The 27,612-nt window shown below is 36.8% G+C and overlaps 2 long non-coding RNA genes across 3 annotated transcripts in view; one reads left to right on the top strand and one right to left on the bottom strand.

The window, feature by feature from the left end:
• LOC121016178 (uncharacterized) overlaps nucleotides 1-27,612 on the bottom strand; it is a 366,104-nt gene that overhangs the window by 93,441 nt on the left and 245,051 nt on the right. The window lies entirely within an intron of this gene.
• The window catches only part of LOC121016177 (uncharacterized), a 100,653-nt gene that overhangs the window by 71,274 nt on the left and 1,767 nt on the right, over nucleotides 1-27,612 (top strand). The gene's annotated exons all lie outside the window — the stretch shown is intronic.

The raw sequence follows: 27,612 nt of genomic DNA, 5'->3' as shown, positions 1-27,612 counted from the left end.
ACATTTGATTGTGATGCATTTTTATTTCTCTTTGTAAACAAAGGGATTTTCATTCACAGTTTCGTATCATATATAAGAAAAAGAAAGGGTGAGACTCTGGTTTTTAGTTCCACGTGTAAGGAACTTGGAAGTTTCCATGCCATCCTAACAACAAGTGAAACTATGAACAGAGTGAAAAATTAACAACTGTTCTTGGATCTTTGAGAGAGATGAGGACACAGGGCAAATCACTGCACCCAAGACTGAAGAGACAAAAGTCAAATAAAGGAACCGAGGCAGAAGCCCAAGAGCTGAAACACCTATGGGAACAAGTGCGGGGGCAGGATCCCTGCACATTAATTAACAAATTGCTGGAGACTCAGTAGGAACAATTGTGAGAGTTAAAAACGCCAGGTAGACACAGTCATAGGGAGCCCCACAATTTTGTGACATTTATCTCCAGGAGCTCAACCAGGTTCCTGTAGTAAATATCAGAGAAAAATCCCCTTGGGTTTCGAGCAGAGGGCAGGGATAGGGAACCATCTTGCATTCTATTCTCCTTAACAAGGCTGCACTCAGGGGAAACTAGTTAACCAGTGCCTAACCTGATGGGACATTATCAGAGTCTAACTGGTCTAGGAGAGGGAAATACCCAACTCCAGCCCACTCTAGCCATCCTGTCCCACCTAAGAGAGGAAGGAAAAAAAACAGAAATTCTTGTGAAGTTCACAGCCTAGAGGCACAGTCTCAATAAAAACTGAGGTGTAGTCACAGGACTAGAGAAATATTCCTCTCCTCTCACACCTCAACACTACATTCCTAGGATCCTGTTTACAACAGTTCCTTATACCCAGTACACCATGACCAGTTGTCAAGAAAAAAATTACAAAGCATACCAAAAGGCAAAAAAGCACAATTTGAAGAGACGGAGCAAACATCAGAGCCAGACATGGCAGGGTGTTGAAATTATCAGACTGGGAATTTAAAACAATTAGGATTAATATGCAAAGGTCTCTAAGGACCTTTGAATACCATTCATAATGACCTTATGAATAAAATAGACATCATGTAAGAAGAGATGGGCAATGTAAGAAGCAAGATGGAAATCCTACAAAATAGCCAAAAAGAAATGCTAGAGATTAAAAACACTGTAATAGAAATGAAGAATGCCTTCAATGGACTTATAAGTTGACCAGACACAGATGAAGACAAATCTCTGAGCTTGAGGATATCTCAGTACAAACCTTCAAAACTGAAAAGCAAAAAGAAGGTTTTCTGAAGAAAACAGAACAGAATATCCAAGGCCGTGGGACAGCTACAAAAGGTTTAATATACCTATAATGGGAACATCAAAAGGAGAAGAAAGACAGAAAGAAACAGGAAAAAAACTCAAACAATAATGACTGACAATTCCCCAAATTAAAGTCAAACACCTACCCACAAACTGAGAAAGCTCAGAGAACACAAGTAGGATAAAAACCTACACCTAGAGGTGTCTGGGTGGCTCAGTCTGTGGAGTTTCTGACTCTTGACTTAGGCTCAGGTCATGATCTCACTGTTTGTGAGATCAAGCCCAATGTTGGGTTCTGGCTCATACATGCACATGCATATGTGTGTGCACTCTCTCTCTCAAAATAAATAAATAAACTTAAAAAAACCCTACACCTAGGCATATCATTTTAAACTACAAAAACTCAAAGATAAGGAAAAAATTTTGAAAGAAATCAGAGAATAAGACTTTACCTATAGAAGAAAAAAGACAAGAATTACATCCAACATGCAAGAAGAAAGTGGAGTGAAATAAAATGTTGAGAGAAAAAAGCCACCAACCTAGAATTCTATACCCTGCAAAATTATTCTTCAAGAATGAAGGATAGAGAAAGACTTTCTCAAATAAACAAAAATTGAGGGAATTTGTTGCCAGCAGATCTGCCTTGCAAGAAATGCCAAAAAAAAAAAATTCTTTGGAGAGTAGGAAAATAATATGGGTCAGAAACTCATCTACATAAAGAAAGGAAGAGCATTGAAGAAGGAATAAGTGAAGGCAAACGCAAAAATTATTTCTCTTGGGAGTCTGGGTGACCCAGTTCATTAAGTGTCCAACTGTTGATCTCAGCTCAGGTCTTGATCTGGGATTGTGAATTCAAGACCTGCATTGGGCTCTGCACTGGGTGTGAAGCCTACTTAAAAAAATTATTTCTGTTATTCTTTTTTTTAAATTTTTTTAACATTTATTTATTTTTGAGACAGAGAGACAGAGCATGAATGGGGGAGGGTCAGAGAGAGAGGGAGACACAGAATCCAAAACAGGCTCCAGGCTCTGAGCTGTCAGCACAGAGCCCAATGCAGGGCTTGAACTCACGGACCATGAGATCATGACCTGAGCTGAAGTCGGACGCTTAACGGACTGAGACACCCAGGCGCCCCATGTTATTCTTAATTAATCTAAAAGGTAACAATTTGTTCAAAATAATAGCAACAATGTATCAAGGGCACGTGCTTATGTATATATCTTATGTACATACACATTTAAGATGTTTATGTGTAAGAGAAGTGAATAGTGGCAATGATGCAAGGGACAGGAGGAAAAAATCAGGAATTGTTTTATTATATGGTATTCACATTAGCTATGAAGTGATCTAGTGTTATTTAAAAGTAGGCTAGGATTCATTACAAATGTATATTGAGAACTCGAGGACAATGATTAAAAAAATTTTAAAGAGGTATAACTGATAGGCTAAAAAGGAGAGAAAATGGACTTTCATAGAATGCTCAGTTAAGACCACAAAAGGCAGAAAAAGAGTTGAAGACAAAAATAAGAACAAATAATAAGGGCAACGTGTTGCAAACAAATACAAAACAGTAACAAAAAGCAATAGATATTAATCAAACTATATCAGGTAAAAAGTCATGCTTACATTGCTAGAGTTTTGTTTATTAAGAAAAAGTCAAGGAATGGCTAAAAATAACATGTGTCCACATATTTACCATATAATCTCCTTCTTCCTTTTATTTGAGTGCTAGAAAAATGGGTTTTATGAAAAGAATATAAAGAAAAAAAGACCTTTTTAAAAATCAGTTTTAGTAAAAAAAAAAAAAAAAAAAAAAAAAAAAAACAAAAAAAACTCTAGTCCTTTTGACTATTCAGAATCCCCTGAAGTATGTTCCTTAGAAAACTTCTTCCTGGACATAAAGCGTGGTTCATGAGAAAGGTCTTATATGTCAAATCAGTTTGGGATTTGTTGCAATCTATAAACTCTTTACAATACAGATGAGCAGATCAAAGAGTCTGAAAAGTCCCACAGTACAGAAAGTTCATTTAGCCAAATATTTCCCAAATTTTGGAAAGTGTAAAAAATTTTTGGCAAAGAATGTGATCTCATAGCTCAGAAGTACCAGACTTTTAAAGATGGTCGAGCAGAATTTGTTAAAGGTAAATACGATACATGTCTAAAGCCACGGTCTCTGTCTCTCCTGCCTCTCTTACATAAAAGGACTGGTCCCTCCTTCCATGTGCACTTTGGTTGATATCCCCTTTTACTTTCTTAAGGACTTAATTTCTACATCGTCTACTTTCCGTGGATGTTTTTCTCTGTTGGGGTGCTGACCCATTAACTGCAAAAACATACTTTTGTAACTACCATTTGGGAAAAAAAACTACTTGAAAAATCTTAAGTTGCCACCTATTTCTTTGCTCCCTATTACAGGAAAATTCTTGAAGGTTTCTGCTTGATATCTCTTTCTATATTACATCTTCACTCGAATCTATTCTAATCTGGCTTTCCTCCACATCACTCATTGACATCGTTCTTTTTTTCTTCTATTGACATTGTTCTTATAAAGGTCTCAAAATTCCATGTAGCCAAATTCTGTAGACATTTCTCAATTCTTGTCTTAGTTGACACACAACTTCTGTGTAATTGGCCACTCACTCATTCCTGAACACTATCCTTTATTTCTGCAACATCATACTCTTCTGCTTTTCACCATAACTCATCTTAGTCACCATTGATGACTTCACTTCATCCACCTGACCTAAAAAGTTATAATTCTCCAGGTTCAATTCAGGTTACTTTTGATTTTCTAACTTCTTACTAGAACATTTCATTCACTTCCATGGCTTTAAATAACACATATGCTTAGATTAGTATTGCCAAATGGATAGCCCCAGTTCTCAATGCTGTTCTGAGTGCTAACTTTTGTAGGTAGCTGCCTACTGACACTTCAGCATACACACCACATGCATCTAAAAGGTAACAAGTCCAAGACAGAAAATTTTCTTTCCTACCCTATCCCAGGTTCTGCTTCTGTATTATGTATCACAATAAAGGGCAAGTCCCTCCACACGGTTACTCAAGACAAATATTTCAGAGCAATCTTCATTCTGTCCTTCCTTTATCCTTCACACCTAGGTCATTAACAAGATCTGTCAAATTTGCCCCTCAGATATTTATCTTGCATGTGTCCACTCACTCCATCTCCATTTCTACCATCTCAGTTCAAGCCAGCATCTTCTCCTGCCTGGTCTATTGCAATAGCTTCCTAGCTGATCTCTTTGTTTCACTTCCTGCCCCTCTTTAAGCAATACTCCCCACAGCACAAGAGTTATTTTTTTAATGCAAATCCAGTTGACTTATTTCACACCCCACTGTTCAAAATCCTTCAATGGTTTCCCAGTGAACTTGGAATAAAGTCTGGTGAACAAGATCTGGTTTGTGTCTGCCTCGTATTGACCCATTTGCCCCATTTCTCATGTGTATCGGCTGTAAACATGCTCAGTTCTTTCCCTCCCGCTCTTTCCCTATTTTCCATAGAACTCACTTTTCTTTATTCATATCTTGACTCAAACAACAACTCTAACAGTCTGTCACTGCCAATCCCATCAAAAGTTGCCAGTACTCCCACCAGATTCTATCACATGTCCACGTTTCTTTCTGAGAACTTCAAATAACCTGTATTTATTTATTTACATTTTGAGAGAGAAACTGTGGATGGGGGAAGGGCAGAGAGAGAGGAGGAGAGAGAGAATTCTAAGCAGGCTCCATGCTGTCAGCAGGAGCCTGACGTGGAACTCAGTCTCACAACTGTGAAATCATGACCAGAGCCAAATCAAGAGTTGGAGACTCAACCAACGGAGCCACCCAGGTGCCCTGGTATCGTTTGTCTTCTCTTCACATATACACCACATACATCTCTGAGGGCAGAGATCTTTTTCATTTAGTTGAATCTTGTGATCCCAATGATCCTAATGCCCAAAGCAATTATGGCACAAAATAGCTGCTGAATTAATATTTATTGGCTAAAGCAATAAATAGTTTTCATTATTAACAAATAAAGACTCATAAAATGTGTAATTATTTTTCAGTGTCCCCAAAAGGTATAATCCTTGTGAATTTCAATGTCAAGTAAGTCTAAGGAGGTCATTCCAGATTCCAAGAAGAAAACCTAATTAAAGGTGGAACGTGGACCTTAGAAGGTGATATATGTCCCTAGCACACCTGAGGTTGGAGTATGAAAATAATTCATCACCAATTTTTGCAGGCAATTTCAGTTAAAAGACACATCTCATTGTATACATATCTCCTTTTCAAACTGCAGTTCCTAACATCTTCAATTAAAATCCTAGACTCCAAAAAACTCTTTCCTCTCTGCTCAGTTTTTAAATGTGTATCTTATTTTCAATAAAATGTAATATAGACTTTGGCCACTTGGAGGCACTTTCGCTGTTTTGTAGACACCCCTTTTTTAAATGCCAGGTGCCCTTCAAAAGGACTAGAATTAATTTCCTTAAGAATATAACATTCTTGATTCTGACATTTTTAACTCTCCAACTCCTAAAATTTAAATAAGCTATTTCTAATCCAGGAAACTGACATTACTAACTCATGACATTATCTTATTCAATTTGCTATTACAACGCTGTCTTCTGTCAGCTCTCTCATAAAGAGATCACAGCACAATCCACTCTAGGCTAATTCACAACTAGGGTGAGGTTTAGAATCACTCCAGAGAATTTTCAAAATATGCCTTTCTGAGCCCCACTCTATCCGTTCAGGTGCATTAAATCACAACTGCCAGGGGTACAGCCTTAGGTTATGAGTTTTCATAAAGCCTTTTGAGTGCTTCTAATACACTCTTGGATGAGAACAAGCCCAATATTTCAAGCTGCCTTGCAAATATATATATATATATGTATGTGTATATATATATATATATATATATATCAGAAAAAAAATATATATATATATATCAGAAAAACTGCCTCAGAAGATATACAAATCGGCAATCTCCATAGGAATCATGGGCATTTCTTTGAGGTATAGTCATCAAAAGACTGCGTCAAACATTGCCACCAAATTTTTTCAGTTATAACTGTCTTCTGTCCCTATATGTCTATTGTCAAGATTCTCATTCCCGACAAGAGAAATCAGACTGGCCTGATGTGGATCCATATCCACCTCAGAAGCTGGAGAACCTTGTCTGGTGAGCACATGGAGTGGACAAGCGACTTGGTGAGAGACAAGAACAGCATCTATTACTTTGCTATCTCCTGTCTCCACCACATAACATTCTTCTGCTTAAGTAGATAATACCCCTCAATTCCTCCAAATATGCCAACCACAGTCACCTTCTAGTGCCAGCAATGCCATTAGCTCCCTTTGCCTGGAAAATTTGTAAGTATTAATGAACATAGTTATTTTTCCTGAAAGAATATGAGCAGGAGAGTTGTATTTTGGTTTTGCATCTTTTTATCCCAAGCCCAGGAAACCCACTCAACTCAGGAGACACTAAAGGCACTAAATCACTTCTCTTCGAATCTGATTCTCATCCTGATAAAAAGTGTGAGGAAAAGTGTGTGTGTGTGTGTGTGTGTGTGTGTGTGTAGGTTCCCTGTTATTCCAACATAGAATTAATGATGACATAGTACGATCATATCAAGATAGTGGGATGTGCTGTGCTTTGGAATAAAAGTGATATCATTTTCTATTCTGACTTTCCAGCATATTATTTCACTTGCTAGTGCCTCTATTTCCTCATCTACAAAATGGAGAAACAAAAATACTTATCTCTGTGGGGACTACACAGGATAACATGTTGTGCCTGATGTGGTCAATTGTCCCCAGCGCCCAACCCCACCCTTTTCTATGCCTCTTTCTGGTCCATAAGCTTCCCATATGGGAAGCTTAACACTACATTTCCTCGACTCCTTGGCAGCGAGGATTCTGGATGTGAATTGTGTTCTACCAATCAGAGACAGAATTTGGATGTCAGCAAGAAGCTGGGGATCTCTGCTGGCAGAAAGGCATTAGAAATAGGAAGCTTTTATGCTGCAGAAAATGAGTCCATTTTCCAGATTTTTCAGTGTTGTGAGATTTGAGGCATTACAACAGTGACAGCCTCAGAGGTGGAACTTCCTAGTGAATCGGTTTTGTATTGTTTCAACAGTCATCCCAGATGGTCCACCCAAAAACCCACTCCTCCTGTCCTCCCTCTGATTGTAGGGACCTCATTACCCGTCTTAACCTACTTCCACTTTAAGTTTCCAGAGTGGTTTCTATTTCCTACTCTAAACCCTAACACAGACATAAAAACTGCTTAACAACGTTTCTGATACTTAAAAATTGCTTTTAAAATATTAGACATTATCAGTATTTATATTTGACCTTAATCATGTTGCTTAAATACATTAAGCCTGAGTTTCCCTTCCTGTAAAATGATAACCTGCTTCTGGAACTACTATGTAGATAAAATGAGATGATGTGTGGAAAGTGCATACCACAATACGTAAGTGCTCAATAAATTTTATCTGTGTTGTTATTTGTGTTTAATGCCATTGTTATTTTTTGTTATTTTTATCAATTTTTGCATCATTTTGATATTAGTCTTTTAGCTTAGGAGTAAGCTAAATATCTTACCTACTTTACAATACCACCTGTAACAGCATTGAACAGGTGTATGTTAATGTCTATGCTATTGACATGTAGTAGATTTCTAAATTTAATAACATGTTACACAGAGAACTAGGCTAAACTTAAAAATAATAATAATAGTTCCTCAAAAATGAATCATCTGATTCTTGACTGTGGAATCTTATTTTGGACTTTGCTGTTCAACCACTAGAGGGTAGACAAGTACAGTGGAAAATCAGTACCAGGAAAAGCAGTATATTCTTGGTTTGCTTTTTGAATGCCCATGAGTAGAAGCCATATTTTTTTAACATGTTTCTTCTGTTGCAGCAACCAATGAAGAGGGTAGAATAAATATGCTTAACATATAAGCACACAAATGTCAGATAAAATATCATGTGCTTATTTTAACTTCATAGTTTCCTAAAATTAATAGGCACAATTCTCCACCCTGTACCTATATGCATTTTAAAGCAAACAACTCAACAACACACGCATAATTTCTTTTTAATTTAGAAGAGAATTAAACAGTCCATGAGTCTCTACAACAGAGGCAGAAGTACACAGTAGTATCCTAGTGAGAATACCATGAGCTTGGGATCATAAAAGGGGACTTTTTACTCATTAGGTGCTATAGACACAGTGCTTGAGGTTTATAAATTTTTCAAGTGTTAGAAAAAATATACGAGACTCATGAAAAAAGTTGACTCCCAACCTTGAAATAAAAACTGCTTTTTAATTTATACCTACACACATGCACACAAGCTAATAAACCAAACCCCTGAAACAACAAAAATCTGCTAGGATTTAGACTGAAAAGCATTAATAAACTTCCTTAAAATTGCCAATTTTACAAAACTGAATCTTAGAATCCATGAATTCAGTACTGCTGGGTTTCATTTAATTCCACTAAAAGATATTTTACAATTTTCTACATAGACTTCTTGAACATATTTAGAGTTAGGTATTTGGATTTTTTATATTCCTTTAAATAGTATCTTTTTCTTAAATTTTTTCTGTTACTGATATATATAAATGCAATGATTTCTATACCCTGGATGGAGTCAGTAAACTTGCTAAGTTCTTTTCTTAGTTGTTACTAATTATGTGTAAAATCTCTTGAATTTTCTATACATATAATTATGTCTTCTGCAAATAATATCAATTTCATGTCTTTGCTAACATTAATTTTTTTTCTTTGTCTTACTACATTGCTTGGAGCCTCCATTATCCTAGAAAATAAAGTAGTGACAACATCATGCTAGCCTTGTTCCTGATGTGAATGGAGAAGTTTTTAATCTTTCACCATTACATATAACATCTGCTAAAGATTTAACAATTTTATTGATCTTTCTAACATAGCTACTTAGACTTTATTAATCCCGTGTGTGCTCTTCTATTCATCATTTTTTCTGCTATTCTATCATTTTTTCCTTTTATATTCTTTAGATTTAATTTTCTAGGTTTTTTCTAATATCTAACATTGAAATGAAGGCATCGCTGATTTTTATATTTTCTTTTTAAATATATGCATATAAGACTTTCAGTATAAATTTCCAATAAGTATGGAAAGTGAGTTGGAAATAATCAATTTTAATTATTTAAACTTATCTCCCCAGCATCTTCTTTCTGAAATTAAATTCTTTAATAATTTTTTATAATATTGTGTAGATTAAAATAATTCTTATAAGCCCATAGGTCTTGTCTTTCCTAATCCTCCATGTCTACTCTCCTCTTTAGTGTGTGACATGCCATCTCAAAACACACTGGATTCACTTGCTACAATTCTAGCTTTGGAATACTCCATAGTATGGCCATGTCTGGGGTCAACCCCATGCTCTGCAGTGAACAGAACACTTGATAATCTGTTCGCTTCTGAAATTCCATCATGTCAATGAAAACTTTCCTCACAATTATGGGTCTCGTTTTAGGGTTTTTGTTTTGAATTTCTCTGTGTCACACCTTAGGGAAGATCAGGATTCTGAGTGTTTTAAAGAAATAAATTCCATATCCATCTTCCAATCAATTCCTCTTTGGTTATCAGATTTATACTGTAATGGGAACCATGATTTCAATTTACAATAATGCCAATTTTGCTTCAATGTTGTGGCTGCATTATTTCAACCCAGTCAAATAGTGAGATGAATTTTCTGTTAATGTTAACTTCCCCACCACAGAAAGTAGAACCAGATGAAGTAAACTGGTAACTTTCTTACAAAATGGTGGATGTATTATTTAGAGTGTGGCATTTTCACAGCCAAGTTTTTAGCTTGTGAAACATTTAATTTGGTTTTGTTTCATGGTTATAGTTTGGCACTGACCTGACTAGTCCTGTTGAAAATTCATGCTCAAGATCACGGTGCAGACAGGATATGAGAGGGTGAATGAGTCAGTGCACGCCCACAAACGCTGTTAAGAAAAACAACTACTAGCATTTTGATCTGGTATTAATCATCTTAGTAGATGGAAAGCCTATAAAAAGTGACTCCTTCCAGATGCCAGCAGAGAGCAGGTTAGCAAAGAGCTGCAATGGCCAAAACTTTTGACAGAATGATTAAAGGGAAGGCCCTTACTACAACTCTAAATAAGGAGAATTATCCATAGCTGGCAGTTTCTAGAAGCCATAATTCCTTGGGAACAACTCAAATCTTTGACCCCAATGCAATTTATCCAAGTTTCTTTCTCCAATCTCAACTTGTTATAAATTCACACCATGTTTCTCATCATTCCTAGGGCAGATGAAAATCATCATCCTATCATTGCCCAACATTTGCTGGAGTAAACCAGCCAGTCATATATTCCTTGAGGGCAAGAACTGCACCTGTTCAAGTTGTAGGCCTATAATACATACACAGATAGTCCTGACTTACCATGGTTTTCAATTTTACAATGATATGCACTCAGTAGAAACTATACTTCAAATTTCAAATTCTGATCTTTTTCCAGGTTCATGATGTGTGGTAGATACTCTCTCAGAGTACTCTCTCACAGCAAAGAGCCCGAACTACTAGTCAGCTACACAATCACGAAGGTCAATAACCAATACATTTACAACCATTCTGTACCCTTACAAGCATTCTTTGTTTTTTTTTTTTCATTTTCAATACACAAGTCAATAAATTACACGAGATAGTCAACACTTTGTTATAAAATAGGCTTTGTGTTAGATGGTTTTGCCCAACTGTAGACTAATGAAAGTGTCTGAGCATGTTTAAGATAGGATAGGCTAAGCTATGATGTTTGGTAGGTTAGGTGTATGAAATGCATTTTCTTTTCTTAATATATATATTTCTTAAACTTTTTTTTGTTTTGAGAGAGAGAGAGAGCACAAGTGGGGAGAGACAGACAGAGAGAGAGAGAGACAGACAGACAGACAGAATGTGAAGCAGGCTCCAGGCTCTGAGCTGTCAATGCAGAGCCTTATGTGGGGCTTGAAACCACAAACTGTGAGATCATGACCTGAGCTGAAGTTGGACACTTAACCAACTGAGCCACCCAGGCACCCCACGCATTTTCAACTTACAATGGTTTTATTGAGATTCAACCTCATGGTAAATCGAGGAAAATGTGTATAACAAATATGTATTGAACTATGTATTTCATAACAAATTAATCTACACTATTTTGTGAACATTTAAAAAATAAAAGTGAAATATTTACAAGAAAATATTTTATAATGCTAGTAAATGTTAGAACCATTTTAAAAGACTACTTATGTTGCATGAGACTATTACTCAAGGGAAAAATTGGCACACAGTTATCCATAGTAGTTATTTTCTTCTTCTTCCAATTTTTTAAATGTTTATTTATTTTTGAGAGAGCTCAAGCAGGGGAGAGGCAAAGAGAAGGGGACAGAGGATCCAAAGTGGGCTCTGCGCTGAGAGTAGCGAGCCCACTGTAGGGCTCGAACTCATGAACTGTGAGATCATGACCTGAATCAAAGTCAGATGCTGAACCAACTAAGCTACCCAGGTGCCCCCCCATAGTAGTTAATTTCTACAATGAGATCACACTATGATAATAAATTTCTTAATGATGATTATAAAGCAAATATTTCCACAAAAATGATCACAACAAACTCAGAATGATATAACCATGAGGTCATTTACAACAGTTGTTCAATGAGTATCAAGTAAATAAAAGAAGTTGTAAAACAAAAAATTGTGAACATCCAAATGTTAACAGAAATTTTATTTTGCTTCTCTTTTTTACTTTGAAAATTTTCACAATCAAGGATCACACCTTGCAGTTGTCATGTCTCTTTAATCTGAAACCGTTCCCAGTCATTTTTGTTGTTCATGATATTGACATTTTTTAAGGTCCAGACCAATTGTTTTCCAGAATGTTCTGTAATCTAGATTTTCAAATGGCTAGATTAAGTTTAAATATTCTGAACATTAGTGCTCTACAGATGAAATTGTGTCCTTCTTATGCATCAACAATTGATGTCAGTTTTTCTCCTCATACTTTTGTGCCCTATAGTCAAACTCTGTTATTACTCATCTCCTGAACCAACTTGATGGGTATTTTCTCCTGATCTCTGCTAACACCGTCAGTCTTCCTTTACAGGAAGCTCTCTCTGTTCTTTTCCAGCTACCCAAGGTTTTCATAATAGCATCATTTACCACAAAACTTTTCTATAATTCTCCAGCCTTCGTACACACACACACACACACACACACACACATATATATTCAAAATTTCTATAGTTTTCTGAAATCCACTCAGTGCTTCATCATAAAGAATTACTTTGTAGCTCCCCTTATATTAATACTATCTTATCACAATCATATATCTTGTAATCCTGCTAGATCACCATTCCATTGACAATAGCAAGCATGGACCTTGAATTCTCCACATTTGGATTTTATCTCCCACAGAGCCTATCAGGATCCAGAGCAATTAATAAACCATAATTGTGTGGTCCTTGGGGAATGAATGAATTAAAATTACCTTTGGAAAAATCCATCTTACAATTAATTGCTCCACTGTTATAAAGAACTCACCCAAGAAAACAGTATTTTCAATTTACTCCCCCCCCACACACACCCTGAAGGTCTTATAAATCCCCAGAGATTATCTCTACCTCTATATGTAACTATGCTCCTTCAAAAGTTTAAACTCTCAATGAAAATTTTCAGAAATTTACTGGAGAAAAAAATCCAGTTTAAAAAGAGTCTCCTCTTTCTTCAAAATAGTATTTCCTATTTAAAAAAAAAAAATAAGTCAGTTGACTTGAAATAATCATAATAAAAATAACAAAAAATGGAGACAATAAGAATATCATATAAGCTATCTCAAGTAATTGTAGTATTTATTTTTTTATTACTTTGTACATAAATTTACAGAAAACCCAAGGCTTTACAGCTCCGCATATTATATTCTGTTTGCCTTCATTTTTTTTGTCTCTGTTTTAGTGTAGAGCATATTTTCCAATGGTAAATACTTGTTTATATCTTCAGGCTCATGAACGTCCAGCATCAATGTACGTCATCACAGATGAGAAAATGCAGAAGGCTCTGGTTTCAGGCCTTGCTCTGTCATTGGTTTCTTGTTGCTAGGAACACACAGAAACACTGCTAGCTGCTGAAAATTCTTGTTAGTGTATTAACTAAATATAGGTGAATTTTTTATGAGAAAAATATTCCCAATGTTTATTTTTTTTCATTGTCACCTGATTGTCAAGTTGCTAAAAGATTGACTGAATCAAATTATAATACAAATGATCTTCAAACTTTGGCTCTGAGAAGGCATAAATGTTTATCAAAACCAAGTATAATTCTGGAGCATGGTTTATATCAAGAAAACAATTGCTGATTGAACCTGCCAGTAAGTGGATTAACCCACACTTTTAACAGTAACAAGTCTTATGGCTTCGACACATTTTCAGGCTTATTGTGAGTGGGAGGATGTCCTGCGGTCTTGTAAAATCAGGAAACATTAAGAAATACAACACTAAACAGATTTTTAAAATACAGAAATTTTCAGAGACTTTACTTAATGTTATTTTGTATTGTGAATCTATAAAATGGGGATAGAGGATTTCCTACTCCTAAAACTTATTTGGAGTAATGTATGATGACTACAGAAGACATGGGTTAAAACACAAGAGTTCCATATGTGTTTGCAAGTAACTTGAGAGTCCGTGTCATTATAATGCAGAGCTGGAGGCAGACAACCTGAATTCTCCTCTTACTTCTGTCAGTAGTTAGCTGTGTAAACTCAGCAAATCCTGGGGCAAAGGAATTTTGTCCCCATGCCTCAGTTTCCAGTTTGTAAAATAGAGAGAAAAACATAAGTTTATTGTGAAAATCGAATTAATAAATTCACAGTATAGAATTGTTGTATAGAATTGTTGAATCATTATATTCCAATAGAATGTAACACCTTATGTTAATTATACTTTAATTAATTAATTAATTAACAGTAAAATTGCCATATAAACTGAAAAGCACTATATGAATATGAATTGATATTCTATTTTTATTATATCCCACATATGTTTCCCTTTGGATTTATAACCCTTGCTTTCTCAGATTAGAAGTTCTATTCTCAGGGCACCTGGGTGGCTCAGTTAGTTGAGCATCTGACTTCAGCTCAAGTCATGATCTCACAGTCTGTGAGCTCCAGCCCGGCGTCTGGGTCTGTGCTGACAGCTCAGAGCCTAGAGCCTGCTTCAGATTCTGTGTCTCCCTCTCTTTCTGCCCCTCCCCTGCTCATGCTCTGTCTCTCTCTCTCTCTCTCTCTCTCTCTCTCTCTCTCAAAAATAAACATTAAAAAAAATTTTTTAAAGAAGTTCTATTCTCTACACTAGTACAAGATGAAGCAAGCTTCTATCTGATACAGTTTAACTACAGGACCAGGCCATGCTACTAACTATATGACTATGTTTGAAAATCCTTCTAATTTTCAGTTTTAAAGAAATGCTTTCAGATAAGGAATACAAATACAAATTGACTAATGTTTTGATATGATGGGCAGATAAACCATAAGCTATTTTTCTTTTTTTTCCTTTTTTTTATTTATATATGAAATTTATTGTCAAATTGGTTTCCATACAACACCCAGTGCTCATCCCAAAAGGTGCCCTCCTCAATACCCATCACCCACCCTCTCCTCCCTCCCACCCCCCATCAACCCTCAGTTTGCTCTCAGTTCTCAACAGTCTCTTATGCTTTGGCTCTCTCCCACTCTAACCTCTTTTTTTTTTTTTCCTTCCCCTCCCCCATGGGTTCCTGTTAAGTTTCTCAGGATCCACATAAGAGTGAAACCATATGGTATCTGTCTTTCTCTGTATGGCTTATTTCACTTAGCATCACACTCTCCAGTTCCATCCACGTTGCTACAAAAGGCCATATTTCATTTTTTCTCATTGCCACGTAGTATTCCATTGTGTATATAAACCACAATTTCTTTATCCATTCATCAGTTGATGGACATTTAGGCTCTTTCCATAATTTGGCTATTGTTGAGAGTGCTGCTATGAACATTGGGGTACAAGTGCCCCTATGCATCAGTACTCCTGTGTCCCTTGGATAAATTCCTAGCAGTGCTATTGCTGGGTCATAGGGTAGGTCTATTTTTAATTTTCTGAGGAACCTCCACACTACTGCTTTCCAGAGCGGCTGCACCAATTTGCATTCCCACCAACAGTGCAAGAGGGTTCCCGTTTCTCCACATCCTCTCCAGCATCTATAGTCTCCTGATTTGTTCATTTTGGCCACTCGGACTGGCGTGAGGTGATACCTGAGTGTGGTTTTGATTTGTATTTCCCTGATAAGGAGCGACGCTGAACATCTTTTCATGTGCCTGTTGGCCATCCGGATGTCTTCTTTAGAGAAGTGTCTATTCATGTTTTCTGCCCATTTCTTCACTGGGTTATTTGCTTTTCGGGTGTGGAGTTTGGTGAGCTCTTTATAGATTTTGGATACTAGCCCTTTGTCCGATATGTCATTTGCAAATATCTTTTCCCATTCCATTGGTTGCCTTTTAGTTTTGTTGGTTGTTTCCTTTGCTGTGCAGAAGCTTTTTATCTTCAAAAGGTCCCAGTAATTCACTTTTGCTTTTAATTCCTTTGCCTTTGGGGATGTGTCGAGTAAGAGATTGCTACGGCTGAGGTCAGAGAGGTCTTTTCCTGCTTTCTCCTCTAGGGTTTTGATGGTTTCCTGTCTCACATTCAGGTCCTTTATCCATTTTGAGTTTCTTTTTGTGAATGGTGTGAGAAAGTGGTCTAGTTTCAACCTTCTGCATGTTGCTGTCCAGTTCTCCCAGCACCATTTGTTAAAGAGACTGTCTTTTTTCCATTGGATGTTCTTTCCTGCTTTGTCAAAGATGAGTTGGCCATACGTTTGTGGGTCTAGTTCTGGGGTTTCTATTCTATTCCATTGGTCTATGTGTCTGTTTTTGTGCCAATACCATGCTGTCTTGATGATGACAGCTTTGTAGTAGAGGCTAAAGTCTGGGATTGTGATGCCTCCTGCTTTGGTCTTCTTCTTCAAAATTACTTTGGCTATTCGGGGCCTTTTGTGGTTCCATATGAATTTTAGGATGGCTTGTTCTAGTTTCGAGAAGAATGCTGGTGCAATTTTGATTGGGATTGCATTGAATGTGTAGATGGCTTTGGGTAGTATTGACATTTTGACAATATTTATTCTTCCAATCCATGAGCAGGGAATGTCTTTCCATTTCTTTAAATCTTCTTCAATTTCCTTCATAAGCTTTCTATAGTTTTTGGCATACAGATCCTTTACATCTTTGGTTAGATTTATTCCTAGGTATTTTATGCTTCTTGGTGCAATTGTGAATGGGATCAGTTTCTTTATTTGTCTTTCTGTTGCTTCATTGTTAGTGTATAAGAATGCAACTGATTTCTGTACATTGATTTTGTATCCTGCAACTTTGCTGAATTCATGTATCAGTTCTAGCAGACTTTTGGTGGAGTCTATCGGATTTTCCATGTATAATATCATGTCATCTGCAAAAAGCGAAAGCTTGACTTCCTCTTTGCCAATTTTGATGCCTTTGATTTCCTTTTGTTGTCTGATTGCTGATGCTAGAACTTCCAGCACTATGTTAAACAACAACGGTGAGAGTGGGCATCCCTGTCGTGTTCCTGATCTCAGGGAAAAAGCTCTCAGTTTTTCCCCGTTGAGGATGATGTTAGCTGTGGGCTTTTCATAAATGGCTTTTATGATCTTTAAGTATGTTCCTTCTATCCCGACTTTCTCAAGGGTTTTTATTAAGAAAGGGTACTGGATTTTGTCAAAGGCCTTTTCTGCATCGATTGACAGGATCATATGGTTTTTCTCTTTTTTTTGTTAATGTGATGTATCACGTTAATTGATTTGCGAATGTTGAACCAGCCCTGCATCCCAGGAATGAATCCCACTTGCTCATGGTGAATAATTCTTTTTATATGCCGTTGAATTCGATTTGCTAGTATCTTATTGAGAATTTTGGCATCCATATTCATCAGGGATATTGGCCTGTAGTTCTCTTTTTTTACTGGGTCTCTGTCTGGTTTAGGAATCAACGTAATACTGGCTGCATAGAATGAGTCTGGAAGTTTTCCTTCCCTTTCTATTTCTTGGAATAGCTTGAGAAGGATAGGTATTATCTCTGCTTTAAACGTCTGGTAGAACTCCCCTGGGAAGCCATCTGGTCCTGGACTCTTATTTATTGGGAGATTTTTGATAACCGATTCAATTTCTTCGCTGGTTATGGGTCTGTTCAAGCTTTCTCTTTCCTCCTGATTGAGTTTTGGAAGAGTGTGGGTGTTCAGGAATTTGTCCATTTCTTCCAGGTTGTCCAATTTGTTGCCATATAATTTTTCATAGTATTCCCTGATAATTGTTTGTATCTCTGAGGGATTGGTTGTAATAATTCCATTTTCATTCATGATTTTATCTATTTGGGTCATCTCCCGTTTCTTTTTGAGAAGCCTGGCTAGAGGTTTGTCAACTTTGTTTATTTTTTCAAAAAACCAACTCTTGGTTTCGTTGATCTGCTCTACAGTTTTTTTAGATTCTATATTATTTATTTCTGCTCTGATCTTTATTATTTCTCTTCTTCTGCTGGGTTTAGGCTGCCTTTGCTGTTCTGCTTCTAGTTCCTTTAGGTGTGCTGTTAGATTTTGTATTTGGGATTTTTCTTGTTTCTTGAGATAGGCCTGGATTGCAATGTGTTTTCCTCTCAGGACTGCCTTCGCTGCGTCCCAAAGCATTTGGATTGTTGTATTTTCATTTTCGTTTGTTTCCATATATTTTTTAATTTCTTCTCGAATTGCCTGGTTGACCCACTCATTCATTAGTAGGGTGTTCTTTAACCTCCATGCTTTTGGAGGTTTTCCAGACTTTTTCCTGTGGTTGATTTCAAGCTTCATAGCATTGTGGTCTGAAAGTATGCATGGTATGATTTCAATTCTTGTAAACTTATGAAGGGCTGTTTTGTGACCCAGTATATGATCTATCTTGGAGAATGTTCCATGTGCACTCGAGAAGAAAGTATATTCTGTTGCTTTGGGATGCAGAGTTCTAAATATATCTGTCAAGTCCATCTGATCCAATGTCTCATTCAGGGCCCTTGTTTCTTTATTGACCGTGTGTCTAGATGATCTATCCATTTCTGTAAGTGGGGTGTTAAAGTCCCCTGCAATTACCACATTCTTCTCAATAAGGTTGCTTATGTTTATGAGTAATTGTTTTATATATTTGGGCGCTCCAGTATTCGGCGCATAGACATTTATAATTCTTAGCTCTTCCTGATGGATAGACCCTGTCACTATTATATAATGTCCTTCTTCATCTCTTGTTACAGCCTTTAATTTAAAGTCTAGTTTGTCTAATATAAGTATGGCTACTCCAGCTTTCTTTTGGCTTCCAGTAGCATGATAAATAGTTCTCCATCCCCTCACTCTCAATCTAAAGGTGTCCTCAGGTCTAAAATGAGTCTCTTATAGACAGCAAATAGATGGGTCTTGTTTTTTTTATCCATTCTGATACCCTATGTCTTTTGGTTGGCGCATTTAACCCATTTACATTCAGTGTTATTATAGAAAGATATGGGTTTAGAGTCATTGTGATGTCTGTATGTTTTATGCTTGTAGTGATGTCTCTGGTACTTTGTCTCACAGGGTCCCCCTTAGGATCTCTTGTAGGGCTGGTTTAGTGGTGACAAATTCCTTCAGTTTTTGTTTGTTTGGGAAGACCTTTATCTCTCCTTCTATTCTAAATGACAGACTTGCTGGATAAAGGATTCTCGGCTGCATATTTTTTCTGTCTAGCACACTGAAAATCTCGTGCCAATTCTTTCTGGCCTGCCAAGTTTCAAAAGAGAGATCAGTCACGAGTCTTATAGGTCTCCCTTTATATGTGAGGGCACGTTTACCCCTTGCTGCTTTCAGAATTTTCTCTTTATCCTTGTATTTTGCCAGTTTCACTGTGATATGTCGTGCAGAAGATCGATTCAAGTTACGTCTGAAGGGAGTTCTCTGTGCCTCTTGGATTTCAATGCCTTTTTCCTTCCCCACTTCAGGGAAGTTCTCACCTATTATTTCTTCAAGTACCCCTTCAGCACCTTGCCCTCTCTCTTCCTCCTCTGGGATACCAATTATGCGTATATTATTTCTTTTTAGTGTATCACTTAGTTCTCTAATTTTCCCCTCATACTCCTGGATTTTTTTATCTCTCTTTTTCTCAGCTTCCTCTTTTTCCATAACTTTATCTTCTAGTTCACCTATTCTCTCCTCTGCCTCTTCAATCCGAGCCGTGGTGGTTTCCATTTTGTTATGCATTTCGTTTAAAGCGTTTTTCAGCTCCTCGTGACTGTTCCTTAGTCCCTTGATCTCTGTAGCAAGAGATTCTCTGCTGTCAGCTCTACTGTTTTCAAGCCCAGCGATTAATTTTATGACTATTATTCTAAATTCACTTTCTGTTATATTATTTAAATCCTTTTTGATCAGCTCATTAGCTGTTGTTATTTCCTGGAGATTCTTCTGAGGGGAATTCTTCCGCTTGGTCATTTTGGATAGTCCCTGGCGTGGTGAGGACCTGCAGGGCACTTCCCCTGTGCTGTGGTGTATAACTGGAGTTGGTGGGCGGAGCCGCAGTCACACCTGATGTCTGCCCCCAGCCCACCGCTGGGGCCACAGTCAGACTGGTGCGTGCCTTCTCTTCCCCTCTCCTAGGGGCGGGATTCACTGTGGGGTGGGGTGGCCTGTCTGGGCTACTTGCACACTGCCAGGCTTGTGATGATGGGGATCTGGAGTCTTAGCTGGGGTGGGTAGGCAAGGTGCACAGGGGCAGGAGGGGCAGGCTTAGCTTGCTTCTCCTTAGGTGATCCACTTCAGGAGGGGCCCTGTGGCAGCAGCAGGGAGTCAGATACGCTGCCGGAGGTTTGGCTCCGCAGAAGCGCAGAGTTGGGTGTTTGCACGGAGCGAGCAAGTTCCCTGGCAGGAACTGGTTCTCTTTGGGATTTTGGCTGGGGGATGGGCGGGGGAGATGGCGCTGGCGAGCGCCTTTGTTCCCCACCAAACTGAGCTCTGTCTTCCAGGGGCTCAGCAGCTCTCCTTCCCTTTGTCCTCCAGCCTTCCCGCTTTCTGAGCAGAGCTGTTAACTTATGACCTCCCAGCCGCTAAGTCGCGCTTGCTGTCGGAACACAGTCCGTCAGGCCCCTCTGCTTTTTGCAAGCCAGACTCGGGGGCTCTGCTTGGCCGGTGAGCCGCCCCTCTGCCCCGGCTCCCTCCCGCCAGTCCGTGGATCACGCACCGCCTCGCCTCCCTTCCTACCCTCTTCCGTGGGCCTCTCGTCTGCGCTTGGCTCCGGCAACTCCGTTCTGCTAATCCTCTGGTGGTTTTCTGGGTTATTTAGGCAGGTGTAGGTGGAATCTAAGTGATCAGCAGGACGCGAGGTGAGCCCAGCGTCCTCCTACGCCGCCATCTTCCCTCTCCAGTCCCTAAACCATAAGCTATTTTTAAATGGTACTATGGGGAAAGAGACAGGAACAGAAACTGGATGTCTATATATATATTTACATGGGAACCCTGTAAATGTCTTTTGTAATAAAAAATATAATTATTTCAGAAATAAAAAAGCTAAGAATTTCTTAAAAGTAGTAAATAGAAGGAAAAAAAAGAATCTAATTGCATAACTAACTTTTGACATAAACACACAGAGAAGAATTATTTCAAGTGACTTTAAACTGAAATACTTTTTGTGTCCATCACTAGTGAGATATATCCTACGGATAAAATTTACCACAAATAAATCATAAGCTGCAGTCAGTAGCCTTATTGTTAATGATAACATTGGTATTATTATTTTGAAACTATTGTATATTTATGGTATAGGATAATCAAATAAGAAATGATGTACATATCATGTCACCAACACCTTCAATATAAGAAAATATGAGAAGTGTAACACCAAGTAAATTAATACATAATAATCACATATTTGAAATATAAGTATCATTATCGATTCATGATTTTTTTCTTTTTCTAAAAAAAAAATTTATATTCTCATTGTTATGGACTAAATGTTCCCCCCCCCCCCAATTCCTATGTTGAAGTCCTAATCCCCAAAGTGATGGTAATTGGAGGTGGAAACTTTGAAAGGTGGTTAGGTTATAAGAGTGGAGCCCTCATAAGAAGAGACAGGAGAGAAATGATCTCTTTCTGTTCCGTGTGGGGGCACAGTGAGATGATGGCTGTCTAGCAGCCAGGAAGCAGGCTCTCACCAAACATTAAATCTACTGTCACCTTAATCTTGTACTTCCCAGTCTCCAGAGCAGTAAGGAATAAACGTTGTTGCTTAAGCCATCAAGTCTATGGCTTGTAGCCTGAGCTGGCTAAGACACCTACATTTATTTATCTCTTAAAAAACGCGTCTTATATAAATACCTGTCCACTGAAAAGTTCCAGAAGCTGAGACACACCAGTAGCAATGACCACCTCTGGGGCCCTGATTCTGGTCTCTGAACTATATTTTCCTCCTTGGGAAACTGATTGATTCCAGGTCTGAGTGGAAAAGCTGTCAGCTGAATCTGCAACATCTTGTGCTGAAAAACAAGAGAGCAGTCAAAGCTTATAGAGGTCATAACAAAGAGGCAGAGAAAGCTACTAAAGAGGCTCTTTCCAATTTAAGAAACAGTTTGAGCATCAATAGAAATGACTGGAAAGGCCTGAAATTGATCCTATATATTTATAAAATCATGAGTCAGTAATTATACCAAAAGAAAATTTTGTAAACATTCATTGGTCACTTTCAATAGTTACTAAAAGTTTCCTCAAAAAATTGATTTTAAAAAAGGGAAGGGATGGGGTGCCTGGGTGGCGCAGTCGGTTGAGCGTCCGACTTCAGCCAGGTCACGATCTCGCGGTCCATGAGTTCGAGCCCCGCGTCAGGCTCTGGGCTGATGGCTCGGAGCCTGGAGCCTGTTTCCGATTCTGTGTCTCCCTCTCTCTCTGCCCCTCCCCCGTTCATGCTCTGTCTCTCTCTGTCCCAAAAATAAATTAAAAACGTTGAAAAAAAAATTTTTTTTAAAAAAAGGGAAGGGATTATGCATGATCTATTCTGTTTTTTTCTGTGTATATTTCCTGCTATACACTTTTCCAGGGCAACTATTGTATAAAATCTGTGGCTTCAACTTGGGACAACTCAAAAGACCATCAAAGCTCTAAATCTCTCCATAGCACCAGTTGGGGACATTGTTGAGACTTCACTCCTGCTCTTTATTCTCCAAAGAGGACTCACTAATAAATGCCCTGGATGTTAATATCCATCACATAGTTTGCTTCCCAAAAGTCCCAACCCGCTGCAAGCAGTTATTGCCATGTGTGGTGTAAGGAAGCAAATACTAACAGAGGATTGTAGACCTGAATCATTTGTTTTCCATTTGGCATGGGAACTTGTTTACTGAAGGCAGGTGGAACACAGACTATGGCACAAGGTAGCAGTGGAATTGATGATATTTTCACTGGTTTGGTGTACTGATGAAAAAAAAAACATTTGGTCATGCAATGTGTCAGACATTTGAGAAACATGGGAGAAATAGTAATGATAAGGAAAAGAAGTGGGTGAGCTCAAGTGACATGCTGAAAAAAAATAAAAACTGAGAATGATTAATCTGCAGTTACAAGCTAGCTGTAACAGCTATAGGCTTCCCTGGTGATAGATGATAGATGACTGATATAGATCAGATAGATAGATGATAGATAGATAGATAGATAGATAGATGATGCATTATGGATAGATAGACAATAGATGATAGATAGATGACAGATAGACAGATAGAGACATGTCTCATCTTCTACAGTGGGAAGACAGAAGCAAAAGAAGCCAAAAATAAGGTCCATAAAAGTAGCCAAACTTCCAAAGATTAAAATCATAGACAACACAAATCTGCACCACCAATGTCAGTTTTCTATATGGGAGAGAATGTGATTCTCACACATATGATGGGGTATCTAGCTTGTTGTACCTGGAAATTTTAAATTCCCTTCCAAAGATACTGATTCCGAAAGCAATGCCTAATAAATGCCCTGCATATTAATCTCCAGCTTAGTGTTTCCCTCCCAAGAAAATCAACCTACAATAGTAACCAAATGGTTGATTAGTGTGAGAATTTTCTTTATCAAAGAATTCTTATAAATACAGAAGGAATTATAAATTTAGCAAATCACCAATGGCAGCCTGTAATGAAATAATAGATCTAGGCCACCCACCACTATAACTGATGGTTAAAATCATTGAGTCAAAGTTTGATGGGGAAACTTTATCAGGTTGGCAGTACATTAGCCCACTGATCAATCTTAATATCACTACAAATGGGATACCTACTATTAATGCTCCTAATGTGACAGAAGATGCTATACCTATAGCAACATTTATGAAGTATTTTTTTCCCCAAAAGTTGACTTCAATCTAATCAAAGCTATACATTGTTGATTTACAAGAGATATGGGGAAAAGAAGAATAAGTAAATATAATCAGCCACATCAAGAATGTGAGAAATGCTTCAGGACAAATGAACCAATATCTCAATAAATATATACCATTATAAAAGGGTGTTTAGAGGCATATTGACCAAAAACAAAGCATGGCTTAATATTGGATCCTAATTCAAATAACTAAAAAGACATTTTTTTAGACAAGAAAATAGAACACAGATTAGTAGATGATATGATTATTTGTAATGTTATTTTTCATTATTTGTAACATTATTTGCAATGAAATACTACTAAATAATGCTTTTTAAAAATTGTTATCTACTAGAGATTCATATTGGAATACTTATAGGTGAAATGATATGATATCTGCTATTTGCTTTGTAATAACCTACAGAAAAATCACATAGGTTGGAGGGGGAATAGACAAAATAAGAATGAGATATTGTTGGTAATTATTTGAGCTGGGTAGTGGGTAGGTAGGGATTCATCGTGTTATTTCAATTTTAAAATATGTTCAAATTTTTTCTAAATAAAAAGTTTTAAAAATTATTTACATCATTAATGTTAGTTTATATTTGATACCAAATCAATGCATTCAATTAAGAAGTCATGAGGTAATACAGTTTAATGTTGGAAATTTGTGAAATATTAATCACTTGATGATAAGTTACTTTTAAAAATATGAATTAATATTTTCAGGGAAATTATAATAATCTTCATACTAAGTCTTTAACAAATGACTTATATATAATAATTTAACATATTCACAATTAATTAAGAATTATAAGTACATATATAACTGATCATAAAATATCTACTTTATCTCTTTACATAAAAATGACTAATTCCCCCCAAAAAAGACTAATTCCCTTTAAGAATGCAATGATATTATTTGATTTTTTTAAAATGTCTGATGGAAATTTATTAGAATAAAAATGTACTAACAGCAAGTTGATTAATTTGACACTTAGCTGTAAGAATAGTTTGGTGAAAAAGTTATTCCCAAACATTTATGTTTCAAATATTTTTAATTTTAGTTCATTATAGAAAGTTTTGTGACACTTTTTGCATAAACACTATTGATAATTTTTAATTTTTTTTAAATATAGGTGATAAATTATTAATAGATTGTTAAGAATTTAACCTACCAGTTTGGCATATTTCAATTTTTTTCAACTTTTGGCATTTCAGAGAGTATAATAATATAAAAATGATAATCAAAATATTAACTATCATTATAAAACAAATATTAAATAAAATTTAAAAATTTACAAGATGAATAAAATGTAGGAAAAGTACTCAAAATGTTGCAAGTCTACCCATTGCTCACCAAAGTTATCAATACCACAACACAATTTTTTTGATCATCATGTCTAACTTAATTTTTCAGTTAGACTTGAGTCAAACTGCTTTTGGTTAAATTGCTATTAACTCAATTGTTTTCTGCTAGTCATATAACAATCGTTCCATTTTGAAGATTATTGGTTTTTAAATAGCTAGAAAATGTCATTTATTATGCATTCTTCATGTGAACTGAATAAAAAACAAATTATTTCTAATCAATAGAGAAACGGTAGCCTCCAGAAATATTATTTCTTTTTTTCTTAATTTTTTTTTAAATGTTTATTTAGTTTTTGAGACAGAGAGAGCATGAACGGGGGAGGGTCAGAGAGAGGGAGACACAGAATCTGAAACAGGCTCCGGGCTCCGAGCTGTCAGCACAGAGACCGAGGCGGGGCTCCAACTCACGGACCACTAGATCATGATCTGAGCCGAAGTCGGCCACTTAACCTACTGAGCCACTCAGGCGCCCCCAGAAATGTTATTTCTGCTTACAATGCCAAACTCTGGAAATGAGTTGATTGGTTTGGAAATATTATGTAATCTCTCTCTGTCCACCCTCCCGCGCTTCACCTACCCAATCTTTGACACCCACCACTAGAATAACCAAAATTCATTTGGTCTCTGTCTCACTAAAGGAGTAAGTGACTCATGAATATATTCCATATTCACCAATGCTGGAAGGTAAAACTAGATATAGCACTTTACTGCAAGAATCTTGGAGTGACGCTGTCACATTCACCACGTGTGGTGCATTGTTTAATAAATATCCAATACTAGGATGCCTGGTTGGCTCAGTCCATTAAGCATCCAACTCTTGATTTGGGCTCAGGTCGGGATCCCAGGTCATGAGATTGAGCTCCATGTTGAGCTCCGTGCTATGCATGGAGCCTACTTGGAATTCTCTCTCTCCCTCTACCTGCCGCTCCCCCACTCACCCAGGTGTCTGCTGTCTCTCTCACTCTCTGTCTCTCAAAGAAAAAAAAATCCAATACTAAGTTGTTTGTATAGCTCATGTTTATAAGTATGCATATATATTGACAGATAATTTTCAGGTACAAATACTCTGTACTCTTAAATTTGTTTTGTCAATGTTCACACTCTTTAATCTTTCAGATATCCATGAAGATCAAGGCATTACATAAGTCCTTGTTTCTCTTCAAAGTTTCATTCTTTTATATTGACTGTAAACAATCAATTTTACAACTTACAGTTCTTGTAATATCAGACTGTTTTGGTTTTCTTTCAGTTTAATACAAACATCCTAACTTGTCTGAATTTAATTAACATGACAAGCTGTCTTACAAATCTGCCTTCCTCACTGATATATGAAAAATTATTCAGGGCAAAACACAATTATTTTTAAAATCATTTACATATTCAAGTTTTATTTTTAATTTTGCTTAACACATGTACTTAGGCATGCTTTTTGTGAAAATAATTGATTAGGAAAGTGCATAATAGAGTATTATCTTTCCATATATAATAATTAAAATAGATCATGTCATACAATTCTTAACATGATCTCTATTTTGTTTTTAAAAATCTAGATAGTTCTGTATATGGACAATTTAAAAATATAGAAATATATGTACCAAGAAACTCACAGTGATCATCTTTAAAGGTAACATTAAGGAAATACTCACTTTCTATTTTTATCTTTTGAATTTTTTTTTAAGTAGGCTTCATGCCCAAAGCAGAGACCATTGAGGGGCTTGAACTCATGACCCTAAGATCAAGACCTTGAAATCAAAACCTGAGTTGAGATTGAAAGTCCCAAGCTTAACTGACTGAGCCATGCAGACACCCCTGTCTTTTGACTTTTTAATAATGAATATATCTTACTGGAGATGAAGTATAAATATACGTTTTAAAAGAATTTAATATATAGAATTATATATATATAAGAATTATATATATATAATATGCACATTCTATATATAATATATGCACCTATATATACTTAAGTATGAGTATATATACATAATTGAATGTATTTTTTTATTTAATGAGATAAGGTATAAATATTTATTTCAAAAAAGGATGTCATTGATGGTCTTGTAAGTTCTCATAATCTGTTCTATCATCTTCTTCTGTCAAAAAAAATTTTAGGGGTGCCTGGGTGGTTGGTTGAGCATCCCACTCTTGATTTTGGCCTAGACGGTGGGATTGAGACCCTCATTGGGCTCCATGCTGAACGTGGAGCCTGCTCAAGATTCTCTCTCTCTCCCTCTGCCCCCTCCCGCTTGCCCTCTCTCTGTCTTTCTCTAAAAACAAAAAAAAAATGTTTTTCAAATGTTTAAAAAATATATTTTTAATTCTGCACCAAGCTATGAGGTTTTCAAAAATATGTTCTGTGACCATAAAGAACTTCTGTAAAATTAACCTTCATCTTTCAAAGATTTGTATAAAACATCCTTTACCTTCACTCCACTCAAG

Source organism: Herpailurus yagouaroundi, unplaced genomic scaffold (genome assembly GCF_014898765.1).
Source record: "Herpailurus yagouaroundi ecotype Mexico unplaced genomic scaffold, PumYag 209, whole genome shotgun sequence".
NCBI lineage: Eukaryota > Metazoa > Chordata > Mammalia > Carnivora > Felidae > Herpailurus > Herpailurus yagouaroundi.
The sequence above is the reverse complement of the archived record's forward strand: the minus strand, read 5'-3'. Positions and strand labels throughout refer to the sequence as shown.